Below are 17,197 nucleotides of genomic sequence, written 5' to 3'. Positions count from 1 at the left end.
TACCAACAGGGGACTGGGGTTTAGGCTGATGTGGCTTCGTTGTCAGGACTTTTATACTTACTGTTATCAGCTTATCCCCCTGTGACTCCCTGTGTTTAATGATGTTCCGATCGTGCTTAACAGCGGACTCTCTTAAGGCAGCCACGAGATACTTCTCCAGTTAGGTTCTCAACGCTTCCTTTAACCCGTCCATTAATACGGACACAGCTACCTCTCTATGATGCACATTATCCTTAATGTCTTTGATCCCAGTAAATCTAGCCATTACCTGCAGTGCTCGATGGAAATAGTCAGAAGCAGTTTCACCTTCTTTTTGTCTAATGGAGAAGACTTTGTTCCATTTGACAACAGTTGGGAAATATACTCCTAACTGCAGATTGATTTGTCGTACATTCTCCTGAGTGTATTCCTCAGTGAGAGGTACTTCTGAGTCTAATTTACAATCAGTAATACATTTTGCAGAGTCAATATTGGAAGGTAGACATACTCGTAGCACTGTTCGCCAATCTTTGTTTGTGGGTTCCTTTTTCATTACCTAATTCTTTAATAAACCTCTGGCATGCAACTAGATCTTTCCTGGGATCGGGAAACTCAGACACAATTGTCCTCAATTCTGCCCGGGACCAGGGACGATGCATAGCAATGTCCTTGACGGGAGTGACTCCCTGAGCGTCAGTCCTCCCATTGGGGACTGCGATCACCCTGACAGGATTTAGTTCAATTACACCATCTTGTGTTGACTCTACAATGTGAGGTGCAATTGTCTGTGCATAATGTACAATACCGCACTTACCTGTGGACACGACCTCACCTGACCCTCCACTAAGGGGATTTACTATTGCTCTTACCGATTGGGCCGTGCCCACCTGGGTGTCCTGTATGGTGGCTGCTAGAGAAAGTGCCGACATCGTGCTGGGCTCACTTTCTTGCTTGGAATCCTGAGGGAAGTTTAAAATGGGGTGCAACTTGCACGGGTTAGAATTTATACATTTATTAAGTTTACTCTTATCGTCATTAATACATTTATTAAGTGCACTATTATCGTCATATACCAGTATGCCATTCTCTGTAGCCATTATCTCTCCTGTTGTGTACGGTGATGGTGCGGTTGCTATCCGTTTCCTGCTAGGGTTAGAACCAGCTGTGTAAGCTAGTTCCCTCTGCATATCACTCTCTCGTTGCAATAAATGTAAACAGTTTGTGTGTCTGATCCTCTGTTTTTGGGATTTTATCAGACAGATCTTAAGCCTTAAATTATGCAATACCTCTGAGTCAAAACTACCTATCCCAGGAAATGGTGCTTTATCCCCCACAGTCATTCGTGTCCATTCATCACAAAAGGTCTCAGTGTGGGGACCATACTTCCCCCACATTACTAACCGAGCTGACCCCCTGGGTCTGAAATCTGCAGTCTGAACCCTGACTGCTGAACGTCCCTGTGTTGTGCACTTGGCTTCCATTGTGGACCTTTTTAACACGGGAAAACTTCCTAAAATGCACCAAACACAGTAGTCTACGGTGGAAATCCTTAAAATTCTTCCACTGAACTTCTTCTGCTCCGAGTACCCCGGATCCGCCTTCTTTAGCAGACACGTGTAGCCGTTGCAGGCCCTACCTCTAGAGATTTTCCTGAGAGACCAGCGAAAATTCCCTAAACCTTTACTTTACACAAATCACGCTTGCATGTGCTTCCTACAACGCGTATGATAACAAGATTTACGCACAAATATGCAAAACCTAGTATCACGTTGCGTCACGTGTTGCCCATACAACCGCGCGGTCCAATCGTACCGCTTATAGACACTTGCTATCTATAAGTGGTAGGATCACTGGAGTCTCCCTACTGTGCTCCAATACAGCCGGAGCGTAATACCATGAAAACTATCACACTCCGTCGCACGTGTACACCTGGACCGTGCTCATCACGTTTTCACCTAGACCGTGCTTCACCAAGCTTCACCAAGATCACCAAGACCACCAAGCGGGGTTCAATATATTCACACCCTATTCAGCCCACACTAACATTCTATAGTTTTCTGATCAGAAAAATCCTTTCCTGTTAACTGAAAAAAGTTTTTTAAACTAAATTTTGGACACTGATCAATTTGTGCTATTATCGCGTGGCTACCGTCTCGCCTAAACTGAAACAATGCTATTGTGTGATTTGTATTTAGTGGGCGTATCTGTACGCACGTTGCGTAAAATACGCCACGTGTGTAGGGGTAAACAGATACAAGTTATACACTACAGGCTAACAAGGAAATCTAACCAGAATAATAGAGAATAATGGCTACAGAGAATATACATACGTGGGGAATCGTTCGCAAGCGCATCCTGGACCAGTCCTCAGCTATCAGGTAGAAAGCCTTCAGAATCTTTGATAGTGACCTGGCCTGCTGCTCGCTCTTTATTCAGTAGCTCAAGACATAATACAATAGACACTGTGTGCTCTTCTTCCATTGGTTAGGGGGTGGGACATGTCCTGCACCGGGGACCATTGGTTAGTTCAAGAAGTGGGCGATGGCTAGGACTTGGGATGTGGAGTTCCCGCCCCCTAACCAGTTTAAACCCATCACATTAAACATAAATCCGGTATTCTTAATATCTTAATGAGGTAAGTTTTAACAATGTTCTTATTCCCACCAGATTAATGTTCACATGACTCTGAACAATATGAACCCACACATGATATTATCTATTTCAATCTTCAAGATATTCATATATCCACATATATATATATATATATACATATACACACACACTCCTGCTATTACAATTTGTTAGGAATTATATATTTATACACACACACACATATACATATATATATATACATATATATATATATATACATATATATATATATATATATATATATATAAAAATGAATACCTCTATCTCCATGGATTTTGGACTAGGAATGTTAGTATTCTAAATTCCTATCTGTCTGGTTTTGTTATGGTTAGCTATTGTTTCTGATCTTCCAAACATACTCTGCTCCTGGGCACTGTTCACCCTTGTTTGTCCCTTTCTTTCAGTTGAGACAATGGCAACTCAGCACTCATTATTCTGGAGAGAAACCTGGCCCTATTCATAAACAAAAAGGTGTATGCCCTCTTCATAGAATCTCAAAGATTAGTGTAAACAAGGCCATTGTATCTCAATCTGTGGGAAATTTATGTGTGACTGGGTTCCATTCTCGTCCCCTCCCCATTCGTAATATATTTTAAATACAATTTTATATCTATATTCTACTTCTGCACATAACTATACGCAGGAGCAAGCGATCTTTTCCTAACTAACACCGAAATGTTACCCTAAAAATACCCTACAGCTGGATACCAGACATCACCTACCAACCTTTGTCTGACCCTTCCTATCATGCAAAGACGAATCTCTCTGTCCAGGAACTGTTTAAACTAACATTACTCGCTGACCTTATCTAAGGGAACTATATCTACAAAATGCACTATTTGGGTTAAATATGCTACGTTCGAGTCGCACGCTACACGCTCACAAACTCCGCCATAAATACACATATCATGCGCACGAGTCGCCGGAGCGTCTCTTACGCAACTTGCGGGTATGTGTACGCACGGGGGACCGGGTGCACGAGCAGCGTGCATGTGCATGAGGAGTTAGTACAATGGATATGTATAACAATATTTTTCGACTTTGACAATAGATAGATAGATAGATAGATAGATAGATAGATAGATAGATAGAATGGAACTTCCCCCAAAAAATGTATACAAATACTTTAACTATAACTAGTCATAAACAAATTATTACTACAAGTCAATTATGGGAGTGCATCTAAATGAATGAATTGATTGTCTGCATAAATAATAAATACGAAATAAAAAAGTAATTAAAAAAACAATTATCTACACATTCATTTAGCGGCAAAACCAAGGACAATTAACCCAGAATAGTTAAAACAACAATTATCTGCACTTTCATTTAGAAGAAATCTCGAGGACTTTTCAACCAAACAGGTATTGTAGTGTAAAATATAACAGTTCTGAAGTTAGGAAATCTGCAAGATCTGTGCATTAGGAGAATATGTATAGCTTTATTCATACCAAAAAAAGAAACATATAAATGAGACAAGACTGCGCTGGTGAATAAGCGAACACTGAACTGTAGCTAAAAACAATATACCAGTTTATTCACAGTAAAACAAGCGTAAAACCACCAATACAGTATATAACACAGATATCTCATATTAAATAAGTACCATGTCAACAGTTAAATATATATAATTGTCTCTTAAACTAAATCTGATGTAAATTATCCAAATGGGATTATAACAGTAGTGTAGTGTGCAAAAAAGTTGCACATTAAAATTGATTTGCTTTATACTAAGTAAAGTGGGGCAGATGCATTAACCTGGAGAAGGCATAAGGAAGTGATAAACCAGTGATAAGTTTAAGGTGATATATGCACCAGCCAACCAGCTCCAATATGTAAATGAACAGTTAGGAGCTGATTGGCTGGTGCGTTTATCACCTTCCACTTATCACTGGTTTATCACTTCCTAGTGCCATCTCCAGGCTTAATACATCTGCCCCAATGTTTCAATTCCAAACAATTTCAACTAATGTGGTCAGTCTCATTCAGAATTACATATCCAGATATCCATATCCAAAGTAATGTCCTCAATATGCATATACTGTGGACAGTGTAATTGTATAATGTCAGCAGGTTCAGCTATAACAGATCAGCCAGTACGTTAATTTACTGATTCAGATAAAATAACTTAACATTTCTTTACCTTGATCGAGTGCACCTCTCTCCTGGCATGTACAAGCTTCTAAAAAGCACAGTTGGAGAAATTGGCCATAGCAACCAATCAGCGTTTACCTATCATTTTATTGAATGTAGAAGTTTATTTGTTGTTACTGTGAAGATACTGGATTAAGACATAAAACCACATGTATTCTCGGATACCCTTGAACACATCACACACAGCAATAATGAAAAGGTGCCTTACAATCACACATTTATTGAAATGTAATATAAAAACCACATAAGCCTCCGAGGTAACATTACACAATCACCAACTGGCTTTTATCATCATCTCATAACTAACAAATTGAGTGCCAAAAGTTCCAGTAGAGTCTCCAAGACTCATCAGAGGCAGTAACCCCAGATTAATAAAGTTCCTATCAGGATTTCAAGTAAACAGCTCCAGCAGACTTAGATAAATTACTATAGCAAGCTCTTTAGGGTCCCAGTCACACAGCAACTGTGCTTCACCAACATGGTGGGGTCCTAGTGTTATAAGTCGCTGCTGAAGCTCATTTCTGTTTGTGTTTATGGCTGTCTCCTAGCAATCTGGAAGCTGGCTACTATGTGTAGCAGCACACCTGTTTGGGAATGCTTCATTACCTGACTCCAGGGTTGTCTCTTGTGAAAGTCAGGAGGCAGGTGGATGTGAAGCAGCACAGCAGCAGACAGTTGGTAATTAGGGGAGGCTGGATGTGCTGTGATTCTCATTGGCTCTTGTCTATGTGTTTTCTGTCTCTCACTCCCTGCTGGTTATAGTTCCTGGTTGCAGCAGGAGCCCTTGTCTCTTGGTTCTAGTACTAGCCGTGGATACCTTTGTCTGGTTATTCAACTACCGTCCTCTGCAATATTCCTGTGTATAGCTCTGTGTCGGTTGCAAAGTTATCAGCATCCAACTCAGTTATTTGTGTGTCTAGCTCTGTGTCAGTTACATAATTAGCAACATCCAACTTTGTCTCAGTTGCATAATCTGTCATGTTGCTTTTGTTATTCCTGCTAATATTACTTCTTGTTTTCTTGCTATACAGTCTAGTGTTTTCTCTGTTATCTTTCTCTCCTGCATACCTTCAGTACTCCCACTGTCAGTGGCTCTCTTTCTCATTGTTGTTTTGTCTAACTTCTTTCTTTAGTGTATTGTCTATTTGTGTACTTTATGTACTCCTCTCGCCAGAAAGCTGCCCAGAGTTTTGGAGAGTTCTGTGTTTAAGTGTCTATTGTTTGCTCTCCTGTCTCTTGTCTAAAGCAGCTCCTACTGTATATTCTTTTAGTCTTTTGCTCCATCGCAATTGACCGGGGTCACTCCGAGGTTAAGCTAGCACTACCTCCAGTGGAGTAAGTCCTGATGGCATTCAAGTACCGGTAGGCACATCCCACCTTATGGGAAAAGCAGCTATTATAGACAAGAAGACCTGCTGGTGAGTTCTGCGAGTCTTAACCCGGGCTGTACAAGAGTCACTGTCCAGAAGATCTACAGAAGTCACAGACCCATCGGAAAGAAAATCCTTCAGTTGTAACACATAGCAACTATACTCTGTCATCTACAGCTTACAGTGATATGTCAGTGGACCTCCCAGCGTCTTCAGAATACCTGCTGCCTGGGCTCTATTAGCATACAGAGATTCTGCTTACTCTCACTTCTGTGGAGCTGCTAAACACACACTGCTTCCAGGAGCTTTCAGAAAGCCATAATTTGGAAAGACTAACACACCCCACCCCATCACCTGATCCCTTCCTCAAACCACATTAAGACATGATATGGGGTGTGTTCATTTCACAAGGACGGCAAAAACAGGAAATCCCGGAGGAGTATGCTGGGATATGTAGTCAAACTAGACAACAACTGCTGGGAAAAGTTAAAAGTTCAAAATTGCTTGCTGCTTGTATAAACCACTGTGATTGGGAAAAGAGCAGAACACTGTGTCAGACTGGTATTTGTTTGTGAATCCAGAGTCTGGAAAAGTCTGTGCACATATTTGGAGGTGTATAAGTATGCTGGCAGGCCTGAGGAGACCTCTAGACATGAAAGGCAAAGTGGAATAATATCCCTTGGCCGGGAATCGAAACAGGGTCTCAGCAGGAGAATGCCGGATCGTGACCACTAGACCACCAAGGGTTTCGGTGTTGGTGAGTGGATGATACATGAGGCAGTGAAGAGTGTGATAGTAGTAACCAGGCTAACACTGGGGTGATGCACCAATGATGTAAAACACTGTCCTGTTACTGCAGTTCAGTGTAGTGGAGTGGCTGACCCTAGCAGCGTGGTTACCCGGTTCAGAACTGGACGGTCACTGTAGATCTGGATCAGGAAACACTCTTGAGATGACAGGACTGGATGCAAACTGTACATCAAACAGGATAGTAGTTTGTGAATAACCGGAACGGATACAGGGAACTGGAACAGGCTGGAATCTCAGGTGCTGACTGACACCAGGAGTTAGGAGCTTGATGAGATTACCTGTGCAGCCAAAGGAAAGGTATGCACAGGTGTAGAGCTGGATAACAATACTGTGCAGCACTTAGGGAAGAAACTGCACCTTCAGGGAAATGGAATGCAAGGGAGCATGGTTAACTTCACTCAGCTAGAGCTGAGCTAGACAATGAACCGGCTGAGGACTGTGACCCAGTAACCTGAACATTTATCCCTTTGCTAGCTGGGACAGGCTGAGCGTAATCAGATGGTGCTGAGAGATAAGACTGGCTAACGACTGGCTGAACCACGGTCAGGTGATTGGGACTTGGCACAGCAGTACTCTATGTCAGGCTTTGTTGTGGCTTGTGGCCTAGCGGGCTGGTAAATACTGAAGCCTGTATGTCTTGTAAGTGACAGCGGACATGAGTACCTTGTGATGGAGTGAGTCCGCATGTGGCAGGAGGGGTAAGTGATCCAGCGGCAGGGCAAACTGGACCGGGCTGTGACACACTGGCAGAGAGGGACAAGAGAAGACCTTTCATGAAGAAGCGTGAATGATTAAGGGAGTCTTGGTGGGAGAATAAGACAGAAGATGCTGGCTGAAGGAAGAGAAGAAAAATGCTGCTGGCCAGTCATGTCAGTGGCAGAAGATCTAAAGGGAAGTAGATGCCTAGGCACTGTAGTTAGTTGAGGGTTCTTGCAAAAGAGCTGTAACTTGCCCTGAGCAGCCCAGGAGAAGCCTTCACTGGTCCAGTTGTGGAGTAGTAACTGATCCTTGCAGGGAAGGCTCAGCGCAGTGAGAACATCTCTGCACTTGCCAAGGTTGGTCAGAGCACTTACAAATCCCTGTGGAACACCTCTTCTATATACAGCCTGCTGGATCATAAGGGCAGTGCCGTGGATGTGATAGTCAGGTGCTATGCCCGTGGCTGCAAATAACTTTAGGCACTATGTACCTGGCATCAAGTATAGTTCTGGGCACTAGGCCCGTTTGCAACAGACGTTGGCTCACCAAAGATTACTATTACTAAAATCGGAAAAGGGAGAAAGAGACGTATAGTCTCAGAGGGCCATGCACAGGCTAATTTTCAACAGTATTTATATAAGGATATATACCTAAATAGAAACCAGCCTGGTTAAGAAAAACAATTAAATGGGTAGAATACCTTCATTCCAATTAAATTGGGCTGGAGGTGCACCAGTAAGCAAATGCAATCTGAAAAGGGACAAGGGGGAAAACGATCAAAGACGGTCGTTACCCAAAGAAGGCTTACTTTGTGGCGCACTCTTTTTTATAATAGAATTTGTTAATATTGTAGAATTAAAACTTAACGTTTATTAAGAATACTAAAATAAAGTGGTCAGAAAAATAGGACACAAACAGAGCAGGTTAATCATGACATGGTTTATACCTGCTAAGTCAACACATATAATCAAAATATATATATATATTAATAATCATTTAATAATGTTAATGGCTAATCTTTAATTTCGTAGTGGGATTGACCCATACAGTAATAATTGCTAAAGTGCAGTGTTAAAAAAGTGAAAAAAGTGAAATATCAATTGAATAATACTACGGGTTACTCCAAATTCCCAGAGATCTTTCTTATTAAGTAATAAGATCTCATTCTGAGAGTATATACCCGTTTTGGCGGCCTCTGTCTATTCTACTAGCGTACATACCCTTTTAAAGGGAGTAGTGGTCTTCCAAGAGGACAGGAATGGCACAGATACACGATTCAGCAATCTATGATAGTTGGTGTCACACCTAATACATCAAGAGATCAATCAAGGGATAATCAGGTAGCAATCAGTATCTTAGTTATTAAAACACACGTTTATCAAATATATACTGTTGCGAGTGAGCAGCTTACTGACTCGCAACAGTATATATTTTACCATGAAACTATGTTGGTACCAACAGATACAATATCTATGTTTTTCAATAAACTGTTACTATGTCAGCTCTGAATAGGTTGCAGCAGTCACTACGCTTAACTGAGAGATGCAAATGTTATAATAACTTGGATAATCAAGAAATTGATTGATAAACGTGTGTTTTAATAACTAAGATACTGATTGCTACCTGATTATCCCTTGATTGATCTCTTGATGTATTAGGTGTGACACCAACTATCATAGATTGCTGAATCGTGTATCTGTGCCATTCCTGTCCTCTTGGAGGACCACTACTCCCTTTAAAATGGTATGTACGCTAGTAGAATAGACAGAGGCCGCCAAAACGGGTATATACTCTCAGAAAAAGATCTTATTACTTAATAAGAAAGATCTCTGGGAATTTGGAGTAACCCGTAGTATTATTCAATTGATATTTCACTTTTTTCACATTTTTAACACTGCACTTTAGCAATTACTACTGTATGGGTCAATCCCACTACAAAATTAAAGATAAGCCATTAACATTATGAAATGATTATTAATATATATATATATTTTGATTATATGTGTTGACTTAGCAGGTATAAACCATGTCATGATTAACCTGCTCTGTTTGTGTCCTATTTTTCAAACCACTTTATTTTAGTATTCTTAATAAACGTTAAGTTTTAATTCTACAATATTAACAAATTCTATTATAAAAAAAGAGTGCGCCACAAAGTAAGCCTTCTTTGGGTAACGACCGTCTTTGATCGTTTTCCCCCTTATTACTAAAATCGCCAAGCTTCCCACCATCATTGCCCAATCCTCTCAGTCACTGCTGTAGCCTGTGTAGTGGCCGCATGGCACCACATTAATTATTTTACTTGTAAGCTGGGGAATTTAGTAAAAGAGTGATCTTTAGTTTAAATTTATTCCACTACATTCAGCCTGTTTATTCTATTGTTGTTGTTACAGTATTTTTGTAAAGCATGATAATTTACATACCGTAATATAGTTGGGCTGGCGCGAGTGGTACACTCAGGGCTGACATCAGTAGTTGTGGAGCCTGGGACTGATAAAATAGGCAGGCTTCCCTCTCCCAAAACCACAGGTCTCCCAGGTGATTTCGGGCCTAATTCAGTAAGGATTGCAAATTCTGCTAATTACTAAATTTGCTAATTGCAGAATTTTGGATCGCATGCTGGGGGCCGCCCATCGCTGGGCAAGGCCGCCTAGCATGCTGTCCGGAGCTTTCCCCCATTGAACAAGTAGAAATTGTGATTACATTGTTAGCAGCAACTAAGGAAGCGACCAGTGTCCGAGCCCACAAGAAGACTCTTAGCGATTGCCCTGCTGCAGCATTCTGGAAGGCGGGATGCCGCTGTTGGGATATTGACAGCTGGCATCCCACCTGCCGGCATAACGTATGTAACCCAGTGAAAACAGAGCTAAACAAAACACCATTCTCTAAAGTGAAGCCGTCTAAGCAGGGTTGGACTGACCCACAGGGGGAACCCTGGTGGGCCCCACTACCTGCCCCCATACCTTTTTAGCCTCTTGATTGATTGGCCACACCCCCTCTTAAGACTGGCCACACACCTAAATATGGGCCTCCTCAACACCCTATGATGTTGATGTGAGCAGATGGTGTGCCACGGCCCCCCCCCCCCAGCCCCCCCCCCCCCCCCCCCACAGATGGGAATTGTAATTGATATGCACCCCCGGAAAGTGGGGTTGGAACTGTCAGCCCAGCCTGTACTGTGGGCAATGTGTGCGGCAGGGTACTGTACCAAGCTGCTGTAGGGGAATTACAGCCCTCGGACAAGGTCCCAGCAGTAGGTGGATAGCAAGGGGGATCGAGGTGAGAGCGGGGAGGAGGGCCGCTCGCACCACCGGATATGAGAGGGTAAGCGGGGACTGAAGAAGGATGTTGGTGGAGGTAACGGCCAGGATGAGCAGCTGCGCAGCAGGTCAGACTGTTCTTACCTCTATCCTGGTGAGATAGGCTGCGGCTGCTCCAGAGCTGTGACTTATATTTGTGGTGTCCGCAAACAGAATATGAACAAACAATGTCTAATCCCCAGACCCCTACCTCAGCATCAAGTCGAAGGTTTCTACCAGAAGTAAATCCGTCACCTAGTAGGAGGACGGCATCTACTATGGAGGCATCACCCATCATGATGCCATATTATTTTGGTGCTCTATGGCCACCAAAGTTCTCAGGAGATATTTGCGCACCGGGTACCAGTACTTTTAAGGAAATTAAAGACAGGATGCAATCCATGTTTCGGTTGTACCAAATGAGTGACGCACAGCAAGTAGAGATATTGGTGGGGCAGTTGAAAGGTTCTGTGTATCGTGAGGTGAAAGCATGGTTGGACGAATAGAGGCAAACAGTGGTACACATTTTCAAAAAGCTAACCAGCATCTCCAATTAGCGAACTATTGTTGAACTCATGAGTTGCCTCTATGCTTGAAAGCTACAACCCCATAAGTCACTGAGGTAGTTTGCCCTGGGGCTTCAGGAAGCAATGTGAGCCATACAAGTCCTAGACTCACAAGGGGAAGTGCAAGAGGATGAGACACTTATTAATATATTCATTGAAGGAGCTCATGGGGAAGCATTGTGTGCCCAACTATGGATGTGGAAACGTCAGAATCCACAATGTTCATTTTCTGAGTTCAAGGAAATGATGTTACAGATTCTGGGCCTTAACCCGACCATTGATGAGAATTTGGGAGATGTCAGCCAAATTATGAAAATTGAGCCCTTGTTACCGAAAGGGGCGGTGACACAGCAAGTACAGTCTGGGCAGAATCCGATGGGAATTCTTGCAAACAAGATTACAGAATTGGTCCAGAACATGTCTGAACTGGGATGCGAGGTGAAGGAGATTCGACAGGAACAAGTTGGAGCACAGCACAGAGAATTGCGGAAAGACCAGGGCGGAAGAAACAGGGCACGCTGGGATATCCCACGTGAGTCTGGTTGACGTTCAACCGGTCAATTTGATACCCAAAGCAGACCCATTTGTAGACGGTGCCGACAGAGTGGGCACATTGGAAGGAACTGTACCAGTGAAGATTTAAACGACGAGACCCCGAGGTGATGGGCCAATCCTTGGAAGGAGACACGCCAGTCAGAGGCGGAACTACCGCCAGTGCAACCAGTGCGTTGCACTGGGGCCCGCCTCTGTCCAGGGGCCCAAAGCATGTAATGAGTCAAACTGACTCATTACATGCCGCTGTGCGCTGCGGGCAACCGCTGCCCGCAGCGCCCAGCGAGGAGAGGAGAGGAGCAGCGGTACGGGGGAAGGAGGAGGAGGAGGGAGGAGGAGGAGGGAGCCGCAGCAGCGCTTTGTTACTGGTTGAGGCGCTGCTGCCCCTCTGCTTCACTATAGGCTGTCTTCCGAGAACAGCCTATAGTTAAGCAGAGGGGCAGCATCAGCAGCGCCTCCACCAGGGCCGTTTCTTGGGGCAGGCGAGCAGTGCAACTGCACTGGGCGCCCGCCGCGGCACTAACTGTGGCTCCCTGCTTCCCCCTCCTATTTCTCCCCGAGTATCCCGCTCGGGGGGCGGAGTTTCACGGAATGACGCGGTTGCGTCGTTTCGTCACGATGCAACCCCGTCACTCCGCGAAACTCCCCCCCCCCCCCGAGCGGAGTACAGAGGGGGATCCAAGTTAGGAAGAGGGAAAGGACGGCGCGAGGAGCGACTGGTGAGGCGGGCCGAAGAGCGGTAATCGCCTCTGTAAGTATTCTCTCTCTCTCTCACAATGTGTAAAATGGGGACACCTGCCGTAATGTGTGAAATGGGGACTCTTGCCTGCCATAGTGTGGGGATTTAATGTATCAAGGGCATTGCGGTGTGTGGCATAATATGGTGCAGGGGGCATTACTGTGTGGGGCTTAATATGGTAGAATTTTTTTTTCCTGTGGTGGTCGTGATCTGTTGGAGCAGGGTCAAAAACTAGATTGTGAGGTAGTCTTTTCAGACGAGGCCATGCCCATTTAAATGAGGCCACACCCATTTAGATGAGGCCACGCCCCCTTGCCGGGTGCGCACGTACGTGATTTTTTTTATCTAGGTGTGTGGGGGGGGGCACATTTTTTTATGTCATGGGGGGGCGCATTTTTAAATCTCGCACTGGGAGCCAAATTGGCTAGAAACAGCCCAGGCCTCCACCAATAACACAGCGCTGCTGCAGCTCCCTCCTCCACCTCCCTCCTCCTCCTTCTCTCCTGCCCGGGAATCGTGACCTGCCAGAAGCTGCACCGAGGTGCCTGAGCCAGCGGAGAGGGTAAGTATAATTCTTCTTTCTTTCTTTCGACTGTCTGCCGCAATGTGTAAAAATGGGGAATCTGCCTGCCGCAATGTGTAAAAATGGGGAATTTGCCTGCCGCAATGTGTAAAAAGGGGGAATCTGCCTGCCGCAATGTGTAAAAAGGGGGAATCTGCCTGCCGCAATGTGTAAAAAGGGGGAATCTGCCTTCCGCAATGTGTAAAAAGGGGGAATCTGCCTGCCGCAATGTGTAAAAAGGGGGAATCTGCCTGCCGCATCGTGTAAAAATGGGGAATCTGCCTGCCGCATCGTGTAAAAATGGGGAATCTGCTTGCCGCAATGTGTAAAAATGGGGAATCTGCTTGCCGCAATGTGTAAAAAGGGGGAATCTGCCTGCCGCATCGTGTAAAAATGGGGAATCTGCTTGCCGCAATGTGTAAAAAGGGGGAATCTGCCTGCCGCAATGTGTAAAAAGGGGGAATCTGCCTGCCGCAATGTGTAAAAAGGGGGAATCTGCCTGCCGCAATGTGTAAACTGCCGCAATGTGTAAAAAGGGGGAATCTGCCTGCCGCAATGTGTAAAAAGGGGGAATCTGCCTGCCGCAATGTGTAAAAAGGGGGAATCTGCTTGCCGCAATGTGTAAAAAGGGGGAATCTGCCTGCCGTAATGTGTAAAAAGGGGGACGCTGTCTGCCGCATCGTGTAAAAAGGGGGAATCTGCCTGCCGCAATGTGTAAAAAGGGGGAATCTGCCTGCCGCAATGTGTAAAAAGGGGGAATCTGCCTGCCGCAATGTGTAAACTGCCGCAATGTGTAAAAAGGGGGAATCTGCCTGCCGCAATGTGTAAAAAGGGGGAATCTGCCTGCCGCAATGTGTAAAAAGGGGGAATCTGCTTGCCGCAATGTGTAAAAAGGGGGAATCTGCCTGCCGTAATGTGTAACAAGGGCACGCTGTTTGCTGTTATGTGTAAAAAGTGTACGCTGTCTGCCGCTATGTGTAACAAGGGCACGCTGTCTGCCGCTATGTGTAACAAGGGCACGCTGTCTGCCGCTATGTGTAACAAGGGCACGCTGTCTGCCGCTATGTGTAACAAGGGCACGCTGTCTGCCGCTATGTGTAACAAGGGCACGCTGTCTGCCGCTATGTGTAACAAGGGCACGCTGTCTGCCGCTATGTGTAAAAAGTGCACGCTGTTTGCCGTAATGTGTAAAAAGGGGGACGTTGTCTGCCTTAATGTGTAAAAAGGGGACGCTGTCTGCCGTAATGTGTAAAAAGAGGAATCTGTCCGCCGTAAGGTGTAAAAGGGTCTCTACCTGGTGTAGTGGTGCTACTGTGCGGCGTAATTTGAATAATGGAGACTACTGTGCACCGTTTTATGAATTGGTATTATTGTGTGGCCACACTCTTTCCCCACGAAGCCACGCCACTATGTATTTTTGCGTGCGCCTACGGCGCGCACTGCCCGTTTTGCATGCAGGGGTGGGGCTCCGATGCCATTTCTTGCACACAGTGTTAAAATGTCTAGTTACGGCACTGTTGCTAGGTATCCATTTCTCTGGCCCTGAGCAGGTCCCCCTCACCAGATCCTCTCCAGGGGTGAGGGGGTGGACTTGGATGGGAAGGGGGGGGGGGGGGGCAAAGCATTTTGTCGCACCTGGGCCCACCGCTCGCTAGTTCCGCCACTGACGCCAGTAGGTCCCCCATCTCGGGAGTGGTGGCTTTGTTATGTTGAAGAGTGTCCCCACTTGAATATTAGAGTCAATGGCATAGTTATTCCAGCACTCTTAGACACGGGGTCGCAAGTTACCATGATCCGGCTTACTGAGTTCTTGAAATATTGGGACAAACAGAAAATTATGACCCCACCGACTACTTGGCTGCAACTCCTAGCCAGCAATCGGCAACAAATCCAGTACAAAGGATACTGGGAGGTGGATCTGCACATCGGTAAGGCTAAACTCGAGGTACAAGGGTGTCTGGTCACCACTGTTCCGAATGTGCATCTACCCCCTGTTATTTTGGGAATGAATGTCCTTAGAAATTGCCCTGATGAAATAGTGGAAGTCCTCAGGAAGGAAATTATTTCAGCCACCCCTGAGGAACGAAAGACACTGCAGCAAACAGTATGGCTGTTTGTGGAACAAAAGAGGTTTGTTAATGCCCGGGGAGAAGTAGGAAAATATATAAATAAATATACACCTGGGGCCGTCACTTAATTAAGTCAGAGCAGCTAATCCCGGGGAATTGATCCCAATGACCCAAAGTTTCCAGAATACACAGAAAAAAATTGAGACTGCGCTACTGACTTAATTATATTTATATTTGATCACAATACACAAATTACAACACATGGATACCGGCCAGTACCCTCTAAAAATTTTTGCTAAATATATATTTTTGTTACATAGCTTTCCTACAACAATAAAAACATCGATCTAAACATCAATATTGAGGACTCGGCTGTCTTATTTATAATAATGGATAATCACCAGTCCAATAGAGGCTTCACTGTAATATAATATGAAACTGTAGTCCCCTTTAAGACTTTACGCACACTTTCAATGTGCCCACACACTTTTCTCCAGTGTACTAGTAAGTGGTTTTAAACGCTCATAGTTCATGCAATAACCACATGCATAAATTCCAATAGAATGGACAATTGGCAGCAGATGGAATAGAAAGCACCATGCAGTGAGTTTATTGATATAACAACAAAGCTGTTTCCAATGTGTTAGTGCTTCCTCACTGATTAGTATTAAGCCTCACAGTTCATGCAATAGCACATGCATATGTATAACCAGCAGAAATGGACAGATGCCAGCAGAAATTGTAGGAAGCACAATGCAATGCAATCATTGAAGATACCTGTCCCAGTAGCAGGCTGCTTATTTCTCCTGGGCTAGTCTGCTTGGCAATATGATCACTGGCTCCTTCCCCTGTGCAACAGGGTCCGCTGGTAATATCTTTAGCTGGCCGGCTCCAAAGTTTTTTAACATGAGCAGACAAGTGCTGCAGTGTCTGCATTTCTCCGCCTACAAATGGGTGTCAGCAGCTTCCTCAGTGGTTTATGGGTGTCTGTGAGCATTTTGGCATTTAAATACCATTTTTCCCGGTCTGCGCATGCGCACTCGATGTGCAGATCAAGCCTCGTTTCTAGTCCCATTATATGAGCTCACACAGCTCCAAGTTTATAATCCAAGCCTCATTTTCATTAAAAACAACTCTCTAAACATATTATTAGTATATGATAGCCCACATTAACCCTGTATACTAAAAATACAGTACCTCCATGCAAGGGTATAATATATATATATATATATATATATATCTCCGATATACAATTATTTCATAAAACTATATTTCATATGCACACTGGCAGGGGCGGATCCAGAACAAAATGACAGGGGGGGCACCATGATAGGGGAAAGCGGGGGAGGGGGGGGGGACTTTTGCGCACACTCCTGGGCAGGTGGGTGTGGTCTCATAATAAGGGTTGTGGCGTCACAGTGCCGTACCAACGAGCCACAACCTCATTTTTATCACGCTGTGGGCATGGAGTACAGGTCTGGTGGGTGATAGGGTGAGTATACAAGGACAGGTCTGGTAGGGAGCAGGGTAAGCCTGCCCCCAAATCACGGCCGCCGCCACGCCACTATAAGCATAGTGTTTTGGCAAACTCCAGATAATGCTCCAGTTTTTATGACATCTTATCTATTCTGTATGTTTATACAGCAGCTGGTGCACTAGATCTCCTAGATAGATACTGTGATATTACACAGTGTGATCCCCCTGGCTGCTGTACTGACTGTGAGTGCTGAATTAACTGTTCTCCTG

General features: G+C 44.6%; 1 long non-coding RNA gene across 1 annotated transcript in view; it reads right to left on the bottom strand.

The window, feature by feature from the left end:
• Positions 1–17,197, bottom strand: part of LOC134929226 (uncharacterized) — a 237,948-nt gene that overhangs the window by 61,950 nt on the left and 158,801 nt on the right. The gene's annotated exons all lie outside the window — the stretch shown is intronic.

Source organism: Pseudophryne corroboree, chromosome 5 (assembly GCF_028390025.1).
Source record: "Pseudophryne corroboree isolate aPseCor3 chromosome 5, aPseCor3.hap2, whole genome shotgun sequence".
Lineage (NCBI taxonomy): Eukaryota > Metazoa > Chordata > Amphibia > Anura > Myobatrachidae > Pseudophryne > Pseudophryne corroboree.
Note: the sequence above shows the minus strand (reverse complement) of the source record. Positions and strands in the feature narration are given on the sequence as shown.